The sequence below is a fragment of the Cyanistes caeruleus genome, chromosome 1 (assembly GCF_971803275.1).
Source record: "Cyanistes caeruleus chromosome 1, bCyaCae1.hap1.1, whole genome shotgun sequence".
NCBI classification, from domain to species: Eukaryota; Metazoa; Chordata; class Aves; order Passeriformes; family Paridae; genus Cyanistes; species Cyanistes caeruleus.
The window spans coordinates 57984508-57996645 of record NC_141701.1 but is presented as its reverse complement, the minus strand read 5'-3'; the positions used below and the strand labels follow the sequence as shown (position 1 = coordinate 57996645).

General features: G+C 39.1%; 2 long non-coding RNA genes across 2 annotated transcripts in view; one reads left to right on the top strand and one right to left on the bottom strand.

Annotated features, from left to right (window-relative positions):
• Positions 1-12138, top strand: part of LOC111925399 (uncharacterized) — a 218009-nt gene that overhangs the window by 22762 nt on the left and 183109 nt on the right. Inside the window, exons 2-3 of the long non-coding RNA XR_015288283.1 lie at positions 601-723; positions 1960-2162. This is a non-coding gene — a long non-coding RNA (uncharacterized LOC111925399). The remainder of the gene's footprint in view (positions 1-600; positions 724-1959; positions 2163-12138) is intronic.
• LOC147655525 (uncharacterized) lies at positions 565-11508 on the bottom strand. Its single transcript, XR_015288297.1, has 2 exons — positions 11431-11508; positions 565-704 (listed from the first exon to the last, which is right to left on the bottom strand). It is a non-coding gene; the product is annotated as an uncharacterized LOC147655525 (long non-coding RNA).

The window sequence follows — 12138 nt, the reverse complement described above, 5'->3', positions numbered from 1 at the left end:
ATCTATTTCTGTTTCAAACCAAGAAAACTTGCAAGTCTTTTTCTTCACCATGCTATGCAGTCACACCTCTTGGCGTCTTGGCATGGACTTGCTGTAGGGGAGAGCTTAGTTATTTATTTGTAGAAAATTTCATCCATTAATTCTGACATGTAGGAATCTGGTTTTGAAAATATTGTTTTTCAGTGTCATGTTTGCTGACTTCCATTTCAGTGCTTTCTTTGTTAAGTCCAGTTTTCAAATGCTATTTGTTCTTTTCTTGCCCAAGTATCTAAATGTACTCACAGGCTTTCAAATAGCGAATTAAAAAAGCAAACAAACAAAAAAACACCCAGCAACAAATAAACAAAAAACAAATTCAAAATCAAGTCCTCTGACATGTGACCTAATTAGATTTATTCAAAACCATGTGGGAGACTTGAAAAGTGTTAAAATGCTGCATTTGTGATACTTCTATGGGGCAAGAAAGTAACTGTGACTAATTTAGTTCAAAGTACTGTGAAGGCTTTTGAATGTAGCTATGCTTTAGATGGGTAAGATTAAATCAGAGCTTTACAGCTGAAAGAATGCAGTAAATACATTTCTTATTTTACTGATTTGCAGAGCCACCTGTATCTGTTAAGATGCCAAGGCCTTCCTGAAGTCAGAGAGAATGTTGCTGCTAGGTGGAACTCTGTCTCCTTGGTTTGCTCTGTCTCTCCCTGCAGCTGGAACAAAATGAAATGAGTATGATAAATGCCAATTAGTTATGGTTTTTTGATGCAGATGAGACTTGGAGGACACCAGGCCAATCTCTTGCTGAAATGTTTGGGAATGAGCCTGGTGCTATATTTGGAGCAGAACTGTAACTGGACAGATTATTTTCTGACTCACTCTAAGCCATTTAAACAGCAAGGCTCTCACCCTGCTGGGTGAACGTGGGGTGAATCTGGCTGCTGCTGAAGAAAATCTGTGGATTCACTGTGCAAGAAAAGAGTGCCATTAATGTTTAATACCATTAAGCAGTTGCTATACTGGTGACTGCTTCAGCAGTTGTAATTTAATGAGAGAGGGGTCTGCACAGAGGTGTGGATTACAGTTTTCCTGCAGCTGACTGAAGATCCTTTGCATGAAAGATGATCTAATGTTCTGCTAAATTTATTAGTATCCAGCAGAGCAGCTATTATCCATTTTATCAACAGATTACAGTGCTTGGTTTATGGCTCCTTTTTTGCTTTCTCATGACTTGTCAAATTGCTTCGCACTGAGTATCAATGTTTCAAATCTACAATACCTGCAGAAGGCACTGCAAGTATATAAAATTAATCTTTCGTGGTGCAGCTAATTTTCTTTGACTGCAAAACACCAGTGCTTTCTTAGTGGGAGGCATTAATGTCTATCTGCATTTGTTTTTTAAGGAACTCAGACTTTTACTGAAAAGTTGATTGAGCATCACTCCAACTTAGAGAACTTGCTGTATTGTAAGACCTAAGTGCTGTACTTGTCACCCAGGAATCCAAACATGTGGAGCATGCAGATCAAAACCAAGCATGGCGTTTTGCAATGACGTTTTCCTGCTGGATAATTATTTTTTTCTTGATGCAGCTCCTGAATTCTTAGTTATTGAATAGGAATTCTTCACCATAAATAAATTTTCTGTGTATTAATGATTTTAGAACTCGTTTCAAAGCTTGTCTTTTGCTTTTTTAATAGCTTCTGAAACCTTCAGATATCTAGTGATTAATTCAATTGTCTACATTATTCTAAGATCATTGATATTTCAAATATGTTATTTGCAATTTGACAACTTTTAGCAGAAGAGAGCTTTCGTTTATATGCTGTTTCCTTGGGCAAAGATATCTGAATTAATGATTTAATGAGTGAAGAGGAAAGGATATTGCTCACCATGGTTAATTGCTACCATATGTCCCATGCTTGCTTTGTTACCATTAATCTTCCTAAATCTTGGGAAATTTTTTGTAGGTTGATGTGTCTCAGGATTAGCTAGGAGAAGACAGCCACTTGTTGTGTAGTAGCCAAACTGCACCTACTGTGAGATCCTTTCCCAAGCAGGTCTACTGTTGTCAGGAAAGCTGCTCCCCATCTGCTCTTCCTTACTGCAGAAGAGTTTGTGCATCCATTGCCACATCATATTCTTCTTCCTTTCTCTGGCTCGATATGAAAAGGTATTTGTATGGAAATAATATTGCTCCAAAACATAATGCATAATCAGAGCTGCTGCAACAGACTGCTGCAGCTCTGTGCTGAGCCCTGGCCTGAAATGTCCTGGGGACACTCCACTGAGCACAGTGAGCACGGTACTGGCTGCTAATGGCAGCACTTTGTACTGTCATCCATGATGGATGCTGGTTAGTAGGTCATCTCCCTCCCAGAGATGTATCTGGTTTTGGCACTACTTTAATGCAAACGGAGCTGATGACTGGATTTACAAAGGCTTAACACTCAACTAGTGGTGCACAAGAAATAGACATGTCCCATTTTTTTTTTTTTTTTTTTTCCCAGTTTCCATGAACTGACACAGATTGAGGGTATTTTAAGCTGCTGAGGTACCAGACAGGACAGTAACTTCCTGCAGTTCTTCAATCTCAAAGGAAAAGCACTGTGCTAAATAAGCTTCTCAACCTGTAATGTGAATTTTTGAGAGCCTCAAAACTACTATTAACTGCTGCTCTGCTCTGGTTTTGTGGGCTGGATATGAATCATTTGTATTACAGCATTTGTGGATGGTAACTCAAGTGAGTTACTACCTTATTCTTTTGGATTTAAAACAGGCTAAGATCTCAAAGAGCAAACAGGCTTAGGGATGGGAGGAGGAGGACATAAGACTACATGTTAGAAGTGGAAAAGCTTGTACTTCATGAGAGTAATTCGGTTTCTGCTGTAAAATCACTTAACAGTGCACAGGAGATTTTTATTCTTTGGAGATTTTTGAGCTTAAGGCTTCTCACTGGTTATCACTGAAAACATGTATCAGCTATGGCTGTTTGAAATTTCTCTACAAGCTGAGAATTGAAGAAACTGTTACTGTAATATTCCCAGTGGAAAGTGCTTTTCTGCTGATGTGTTTCAGAGCTGAAGAGGATGGTAGACATACATGGACAGCCATGAACGTGATAGGAGGCATGTTAAATTAGATTGCTGACTTTGTGGACTTCTGTATAGAAGTAATGTATTTTATAATTGTGTTATCCACTTGTTTAGAAGCTCTTGCTGGTTTCTAGGATCTCAGTGAGTGGCAGATGCTAGAAAACATGATATCTTCTCTAGAGGGCTCACAAAAATTGGACTGTTCCACTTCTATGGGAAAATACAGACATATATTTATATATCATATGCATTCAAAGAAAACTAGAGATGAGTGTAAATGGCAATCTAGTAGAATTCCACACCCCTACCTCTACCCCCCAACTAGTTTAGCCTTAAATTAATTTCTGTTGATTTACTTTAGTAGGGAAAGGAAAAAAAGACAAGGCAGGAGGTTTCAAAACTTATGTACTCCCTCAAAATACTATAAAGTTAAGGATTTTATTTTGTGAACAGGCTTCTGTATTATCAAGTAGACCCTAAAGTATAGAAAATCTCTAAAGTAAAGCTGCCTTTAGTGCTTTCATATGCTCCACAATATATCTGTGCAACTCTTTCCAGTTGGAACCTTGCCTCATTTTTATGGACTGGCAAGTGAAAGAGGCAGCTGTTAATGTTTATTTTCATCCTTCATAGAACCATAGAATGGTTTGGGTTGGAAAGGACCTTAAAGATAATCTAGTTACAGTCCCCCTGCCATGGGTAGGGGACACTTTCCAATAGACAAGAATGCTGGCTGGGAATAGGAGCACATCCAGGGTGGATGTTGTGTTCTAATGAAACTGTAATGGCAGAGACACTGGCAGAAAGTTTGTTCTGCTGTAACAATCTGAACATCTATATAAAGTAATGAGTGGCTGCTAATGTTTTAGTGTAACTTCAGTCTAGCTAGACCTACTATGCTTTTCCTTTTCTGTAAGTTTTCTTATTTCTTGATCTTTATGAAGAGTATCTTCTGACTATCTTCTTCCTGAGACCAGTGGAGGTTAGGTGAGAGCATGTCTCTTAGGGCTGAACTTTACAAAATCGTTTTTTTCTTTCAAGACTTTAGGGCAAAATACTTTCCTCCTGTTCCCAATTTCCAGATGTGTGCAGAGTTGCATTTGGAACTAATTAGAAAAGTTCAAAGGTGTTATCTTGTCTAGCAATATTGAGTCAAGGTGCATGGAGATAAAAGTTCTTTCTGCCTGCTCAAGCAAAGTAGAGCCTGTGAATTTCTAGTGAAATCTTTCCTACTCTGTGGCATAACTGCATTGTGAAAATGCTATTTTTAAAAAATGTATAATGAAATAATTCTGCATCACAGGAATTGCCATGAATATTTTTTCCTTCTTTGCTGCTGTTCCCTCTTTCATTCCATTTATCTTTTATTCTTGAACAGTCTTTGATAATTTACTTTCTGTGAAGTTTTTGCTGTATGGTATTTAACAGTCTTACTGCAGTGTTAATAATTAACTTTGTTTACAGTATTCAAGATGTATTAACAATAGAAAGAGATATAAAAGCTTTTTGCATCTTGTATTTTTTGTTTTTAAGATCCTGCAGAATTCATTGTAAAGCAAGTGGATGAACTATTTTTAATGCTATTTTGCATTACTGTTTTTGCCTGCCTTCCATATTGTATTGTTTGAAAATGTCAGAGAAAACTTCTAGTTTCTGTAATCCTCAGCTTTTGATTCACCCTCTGATTTTGTCACTTTCCAGTCAGCTATGATATCCTGTAGGCAGAGTATACTTTGTATATACTCTATACAGTATGCTTTGAAGGGAGGAAGAGTGCTGGCGATGTAAAAGGCTGGAGAGGCAGGGAGGTAGTTGAAGACCACAGGCAGAAAGAAATACCTGGATAACAACAATGGTGAAGAAGCAGAGATGAAAACAGGAGAGGCTCATACCTCAGCCTCTATGATAATGGTTCCTAAATCTGTAAAGCTGAAGAGTGTCACTCTGCTCTGAAGGTTTGCTGCTCTGTGCAGCAAGGGGAAGATTTTCAGGACAGTAGGAGCTTGCAGGGCTGTGACCATGGCAGAGCAGTCTCTTGGATTTTAGCAGGGATGATTTTGGAAAGTTTGGAAATGGTGGCAGTGGGTAGAAGCTGTGAAGCCAAACAGTGAGCTGCACTCTAGGGTTACCTAGAGTCAACTAGTCCTTGTGTAGTTTGTCATGTATTATTTTGAGAATCCTTAAGACAGCATTACTTTTTGTAGGGGATCAAATTACTGGGCTGCACAGGTAGGACATGCATTCAGTCACTGAGTATTTCAAACCAGAGTAGCATCAGAAATAGTCTCTAAGAGTCAAAATGGAAAGGTGTGTGGTGCCTCCTTTCCTGCTCCCCTGGAGCGTTTTACATTCATCAGGCAGCATTTTGTGACACTGCTTCCTGTCTCTTTACAGCTCAGCAGTGTTCTTCAGGCATGATGGTAGGGTACAGGCTTTACCTATGATTATCTGTCTGCAATTATCTGCCTTTTAAAACTATTCAGAACAAAAGATCATCACTTCACCTAACAAATGGACAGGGAATGTTTGCAAGCTGCTAAATTTGAATAAAAGCCTTTTGGAGTGAGTACTTAGCATGGCTGGCACCAGAGGGCCACTGCAGGGTTTGGGCTTTTTATATTCTCTGGTGTATTGCTGCAAACTACAAGAAAAACAAAGATAAAAGGGAGGAGATGATTCCCCTAGAACATAATAGAACAGCAAAATGTTCTAATATGGCTGGCAGGTTTGCTTATCTAGTGCTATTTTAAGCTAATGAAAGCAGTATTTCTTCCTTGGATCAAGGTTTATACATATTCTTACAGTTGTGAGGGTTGTCAAAGTAATTGATGTACTGCCAAAACTGCAGTGAGGATACAAATAGATTTTTGTGTGGGTTGGAGTAGATCTCATGGTAATTTAGTGGCAATTGGTGTGTGTAGGAAGACTATTTAGTCCCTTGTTCTGAGGTAAAAACAGTCCATTTGTAATGTAGATCTTGAGGAATATAGATGTTGCTTTCCTGAAAAGGGACAGTATCTCATCTAACTTTGTATTTTGCTTGGATCAGTGGCCAAAACAACTCTTAAAATTTGAACTCTTATGGATGGCCTTGTCCAGCTTCTCTTTGCATCTGCATATGAGCCTTGTGTTTTGTCCCTTTAATGTGACATTAACAATTCTGGTCCCTGTGATCAGCTGCTGATATGGATGGTTTGTGGGAGAGGGAGGAAAGTCTTCACAAAGCTTTCTTTAGGTAAAGGAAGCAGTGCAGCACATTGACCTTCAGAGTCTGGCCTTTCCAGCAAAAACCTGTGATTGTTCTTGGGTGGTGTGACTCTGTTCCCCTCCCTGCACATCCTTGTGCTGCAGTGCAACTGTTCAATGTCTTGTGGTGTGTTCAGACTATTCCAGATCAAGGCCAGACAATATGGTACCTCTTCTCTGTGCTTCTCATCATAACAAAAATGAGGCTCAAAGCTGAGGGAGAATTGAACCTTCCCCCCCCATCTCTTCTGTTACAGACCTGTGCAGTTAGTGTGGATCGCTACTATAAGTTAAAAGCATGTATAGGTCTCACATTTTAGGTACAAATGTGTACTTGACAGAGCTATTTTGTGTTAATTTATTCTACCTAAGAGTGCTTCTAGTTATGAGTTAGAGAAAACTGCCAAAGGTGTTGAATGTGACCATGTGTTTCACTGAATAAACAGATCCTTTTTTTTCTTCCTAGAATCAAAAATGTAATGGTTCTGTTGATGTTATCCAGCTGAAACCTGTCTTTTGCTCTCTTGAAATTAGAATCCAAGCTCTTAGATACATGCAAGATGTACGATTACTTTCTAATGATGTATCTTAATTTCTTTACGAGTTTCTTTATTTTGAGAAGCTTCACTTTGTTTCTGAAGCTGTCCCTTTTGAACTAATGTCCCTTGCAAGTAGAAGTGATGAGATCTTGTGATGTGTCGGAGAGAAGCAGGCAGAGAACTGGTCTAGTGTTTTGGTTTCTTTCTTTCCAATGACGAATGACAGGGACACTACAGACAAGAGTGTGGGCAGACTTTGAGCCCAGTAAAATACAGGCAAGGACAGATATGGGTGTAAATGACCTGATAAAGATAAAAGAAGCAGCTCACTGTGTTCAGTGGCTTTTCCTGAAGATGAACTGCATATTTTTTGCGGTTCTGGTTGCTATACACTCTAAGACAGATTGAGTCGAAACTCTTTTTTTTTTTTGCTTTTTTTAAATCAGCAAGGTAGAGGGAAATATATAGTGTTTTGTTTGGGGAAAGCTTACCAGTGATCTGTTTCTGCTATGAAGCTCCAGTTATTAGTCACTGGAGTTACTGATACCATGTATGTACAGGCTGATGTTTATCAGCTTGATGGTATAGTGAAGACTTATTTGCTTGCTTCTATTTTGTCTGATTTGGTATGAATATCAGTTATAAGCTTTAAATACATAAAAAAGAAAAATAAAAGTGATAATGTTTTCCAGTAAGCATGCACTATTCTTTTTATTCCTTTTTTTAAAATTTGTTTGTTTGATTGTTGGGGGTGAGGGCAGGGGCTAGGGCTAGGAAGCACTACTGTTTTAATAGTCGAACTAAGTCATTTCAATTTCTTTTCATTTAGATACCGTTCTGCAGTTGAGGTGAGAGCACACTAACAGCTGATTTAAGCCTGAAAATAGATTTCCCTTTCTAATTGCTCTTTATTATCTTCACAGAAGTTGTCTGTGATCTTTCAAGGGTTGTTTTATGACTGAGAACCACTGAAGTACCAAAATCGGTGTTCTGGGGGAAATCGATTGATAACAGTTATAGGATTCGGCCAGGAGATGGCACAGTTAGAAAAATGATCCTGCGGAGACTTGGGCTCGAGCAAAGTGGTTTTGGGGTTTGTGACTTCTAGCAGGGTCTTTGGCTCCCGAGAGAAATTACCTGCTTGGTTTGATTTAATGTTTTCTTCAGTGAAAGTGGATGTTGCAGCCTGCTAATCTCAGCTGTAGGATTTAGAGCCAACTATAACTGCTATAATGTTCAAAACGATGAGTTTGGGAGTAAATATGCAGCTATTCTGCTCAGTGGTTGAATATGCTGTTAGATTAAATCCTGTCTACCCTATAGAGTGCAGACTAATACTATGAGAAATCTAGTCTTTCATACCTGGCCAAAATATCTTGAGGCTTTTTAAGGTCACCTGGACCTTTTGAGACAACAGTGTGCTCCAACTTGTTTGTCTTTTAAACTGGAGGCCTTCATTTAAGGACTAAGAGTCTCTGGTTAATCTGAATATTGCCTGAGAAACGCTATTGTCCTTGGGGTACTGTGAATAATTGCTCTGAAAACGTTTTTCAGCTTGGCTAAACTGATAAGTTGCAGATTATTTTATGCAGCTTTTAGATGCTATGCTCGGAAACATTTGGTGTGAAGGATCCACATTTATGGCTACTGCAATGTGTTTCAAAAATATTATGGGGCACTGTGAAAATCTTTATCGGCATTCCAGAATGTGAGCTTGTTACTGATGGTGAAGAGTATTAATAATCTGAAGTTGTTGGAAGGATTTGGTTTGAAGTTTGAAGTCAACATTCATAAACGCAGAATGTGTACCTCTGAGTTGGTATAAAACTGAAAGTAGAGTTCTCTGCTATGAATTGTCTATTTATTCAAATGGTTATACACTCAAATTAATGTTTTTGTGATTACACAATGAAAAATTCCACAGTATTTAAGAAATTCAAGGAAATATTTTATGATGACCTGCCTCAGTCCTTTAGCCTATGAAGCATGCTATTGGCGATGGAACAATCAAAGAAAAACCATTTCTCGGTTCTTGAGCACAATCTAAAATTTATAAAGATGGGATCAATAGCTGTCCAAATACTGTGGTTTTGTTGGTTTGAATAACTTTGTGGGTAGTGTTGACTACATGCTTTGGAAGGGCTGTTGACAAGGCAAGAGAAGACTGGGAGTAGAAGGGAATGGTAGAGGGTCAAGTGAGACAAATTTTTGTAAGTTTGGCTAAAGAATGTGTTCAACTGTCTTGATGGTTGCTTATTTTTCTCAGCACTAAGGCCAATATTTTCAAAAGCAATTATAGCAGTGGCATACGTCAATTTTATGCATCAGGGCACCTGTATTACACTCTTTGCTCTCTATAAATGCTCAATTACTGCTTTGCCTATTATAAAAAAGATCTATTCTTTCAAGATAATGCTAATTGAACATCTTAAAATTAAGCCACTCAGTAGCACTAGCAGATACATCACCAGACTGGTGAATTAGGGCAAGCTTGACAAATAAGCTGATATTGATCATTTTGGCACAAAGTGGATAGGAATATAGTGCTTATAAAACTATGGATCCAGGATTTGGTTTTTGTTGTTTTGTTTTTTTAGAAAATTTAACTGCTTTAGGAGACTCAACCCACTTTTTGACCCAGTCACACTGTCAGAGGCATGCTCAAGTCAGAAAGTTTTTCATGCTTCCTCTGCATGGAATTGTCTCAGATAGATCTCCAGTTAATGAATGTTGTGCTTAAAGTCCAGGCAGTGCACCAAATTCTGCTGCTGTTTTACATCTGTGAAATAATCATGCTTCCAGGATTCCTGGTCCCTCTGCTGTCAATAGGGTACACTATATACTCTCCAAGATTTTCCTAACTGTTGAATGAAAATTGCTAACTAAAAACTTGCACTTGTGTGTTGACACTATGAATTGTGGTATGGGATACCCAAAATGACCAGGGAATTGCCTGTTTCCCCATGGAGTGTTGCCTCCTTTCTTCTCACACTTTGTGTTTCACTGCAAATGCCATTTGCTTGGTGTTGTGAGGGTGTAAATAAATGACAGGTGCTCTGTTTGTCAGCTGGTTATGAACTTGATATTCTTGGAGAATTTAGGGACTGTTTTAACAAAGAGTGTGTTATTTCTTTTGCAAATGTTGCTTTGTCATTGTTCCAAAGACATCAAGAGACTATGATTTTAATCTTCAGCCTTCTCAGCTCTTTACAAGAAGTAGATGTGCTGTTTATATCACACAGCTCCTTTAATTAGGTAATTAGCACTGGAATGATAATGCTAAGAAATCAGGCATGGGAAAAATAATAGGCTTTCCAGGCTTTAACAGTCTATCTGTTACTACAGTAATTTTTTAGCCTCCTTCTCTTATGAACTAATATCCTCAGTGGTACTGTCATGTCTATAACTTTATTCCCATCAATGAAGCTACACAGACTAATAGATCTGTCCCAGGTAAGCAGTTTTCACTCTGCAGAACCTAGATGCTTTGCCTACCCAATGGTCCGTATCAGCTATTAAGTACTGACAATGGTATTCCCTGAACAACCTTTTAGCAAACAGCTTATTTCAGTGAGCTTTCCTGGTACAACAGAAATAATGAAGGGTAGGGGTTTTTTTTTGATTGCTGGTTGGAGTTCTTGATAATTTCATATTCAGTATCAATTCAAGCAATAATTAAATCTTTAAGTAAGTGTATTGGATTACAAATATGTCCTCAACATGGCTTTTTAAGAAATTGGTGCACAAAATGGGAGATACCTTTAGCAGTTCATCCTTCTGGTCACAGAACACATTTATTAATCATTTAGAACGTTTTGCTATTTTGATAGCTGGGAAAAACTTTGAAGATGCATTGTTCCAGAGTTCATGGGTTTGGCTTGGTTTTTTTTTTTTTTAGCTTTTTTTCTTTGTTTTCCAAAGAGAGAAATGGTAAAATACAGGATTTTCCTTTATATAATGTGTTCTTTGACTTTCTCCAGTCTGCTGTTACTAAGATGATTAATTGCTCAGGCTGGAAGATAGGACTCTTTTCAGAGTTCTCTTTATCTGATAGAAACTAAATTCATTGAGGGTGGGGAGAGGAAAATATATTGGTTTTGGCTTACAAAATAGTTTGTGCATTTTAGAAGGAAAGTTTGAAGGAACCCCAGCCTGGGAAAGGCATGTGAGATAAAGCAAGGCAGCTCCATGACTATTGGATGGCTTGGCAATGGGAAGAGCTAATTCCATATGTACACAGGAGACTGAATTACACATTTATAGGTGTGCATTCATCTCCAAACTAAGCCTCTGGACTGCTTGCATGGCAGTGAGCCATCTTGGTTTGTCTCACTGGAGAAGTGTACTTGATGTCACCTTCCTGGGAGGAAGATTGGACTTGTCATATTGTGGACCCAACTGGATGCTTGGAGTGTCCCGAGAATGGGGTCACTCAGTGTGGATGTTTGCTACACACCTCAGGAGAGATGCTGGATGGTGGCAGAGCCTTAAAGAGGAGCTGGGGGAGGAGAGGCTGCTTAGGATCCAGAGCTTTGTGTGGATTTTCTCAAATAGTACTTACCATGGATGAAGGACCCTGTTGATCCTGGCGGGAGGTACAGATAGCCTTGGGAAGGTGAAAGCAGAAAAACTTGTTTTCACTTGCTGTGCTTGCTCCTGAGCTCAGATGGTACTTTGGTAACAAGAGCTATTGGCTGAGGATTCCCTTTGGTTGGGGTTGCATGGACAGCAAAATTTCTGTAAGAACACCTCTATGGCAATAGTCACAATTAAAGGATCCAGACCTCCTTTGTGGCCTAGAGACAAGAGCCTCTGTCATAACCTCTGTTGTGCAAAGGGATGGCCTGTGTGGATCCCCTGCTTTCCCTCTCTGTATTTCACTCCATGTGCCCTTCTGCAGTGAGTGTTGAGCAGATGGGCTGGGCTGGCATAGGCTGGCTTTCGACAGCTGCTTCTCCTGTGACACAAAACGAGGAGAGAGCCATTTTCTTCAGCAGCTGTGAGAGTGCCCCTTTGGTGGTGCTGACAAAAGTTCATCTGCAGCCCCATCTATGTAGGAAAGTTTCCACTGGTTGATTCTTCTCCAAAGCCAGTCCCACTCTGTTTTTGCTGCAGTGATATCTGTATGCCTGATGAAAGCCACAGGGTCCTAATGTGCATCTCTAAGCTCTTGTGACATCCCAAGCCTCTTGCTTTGTTGCATGTAGCAGTGTTAGATCAGCAGAGCTGATCTAAATCCAAGTGGCTTGTCTGGCTGTGGCATTTTTGA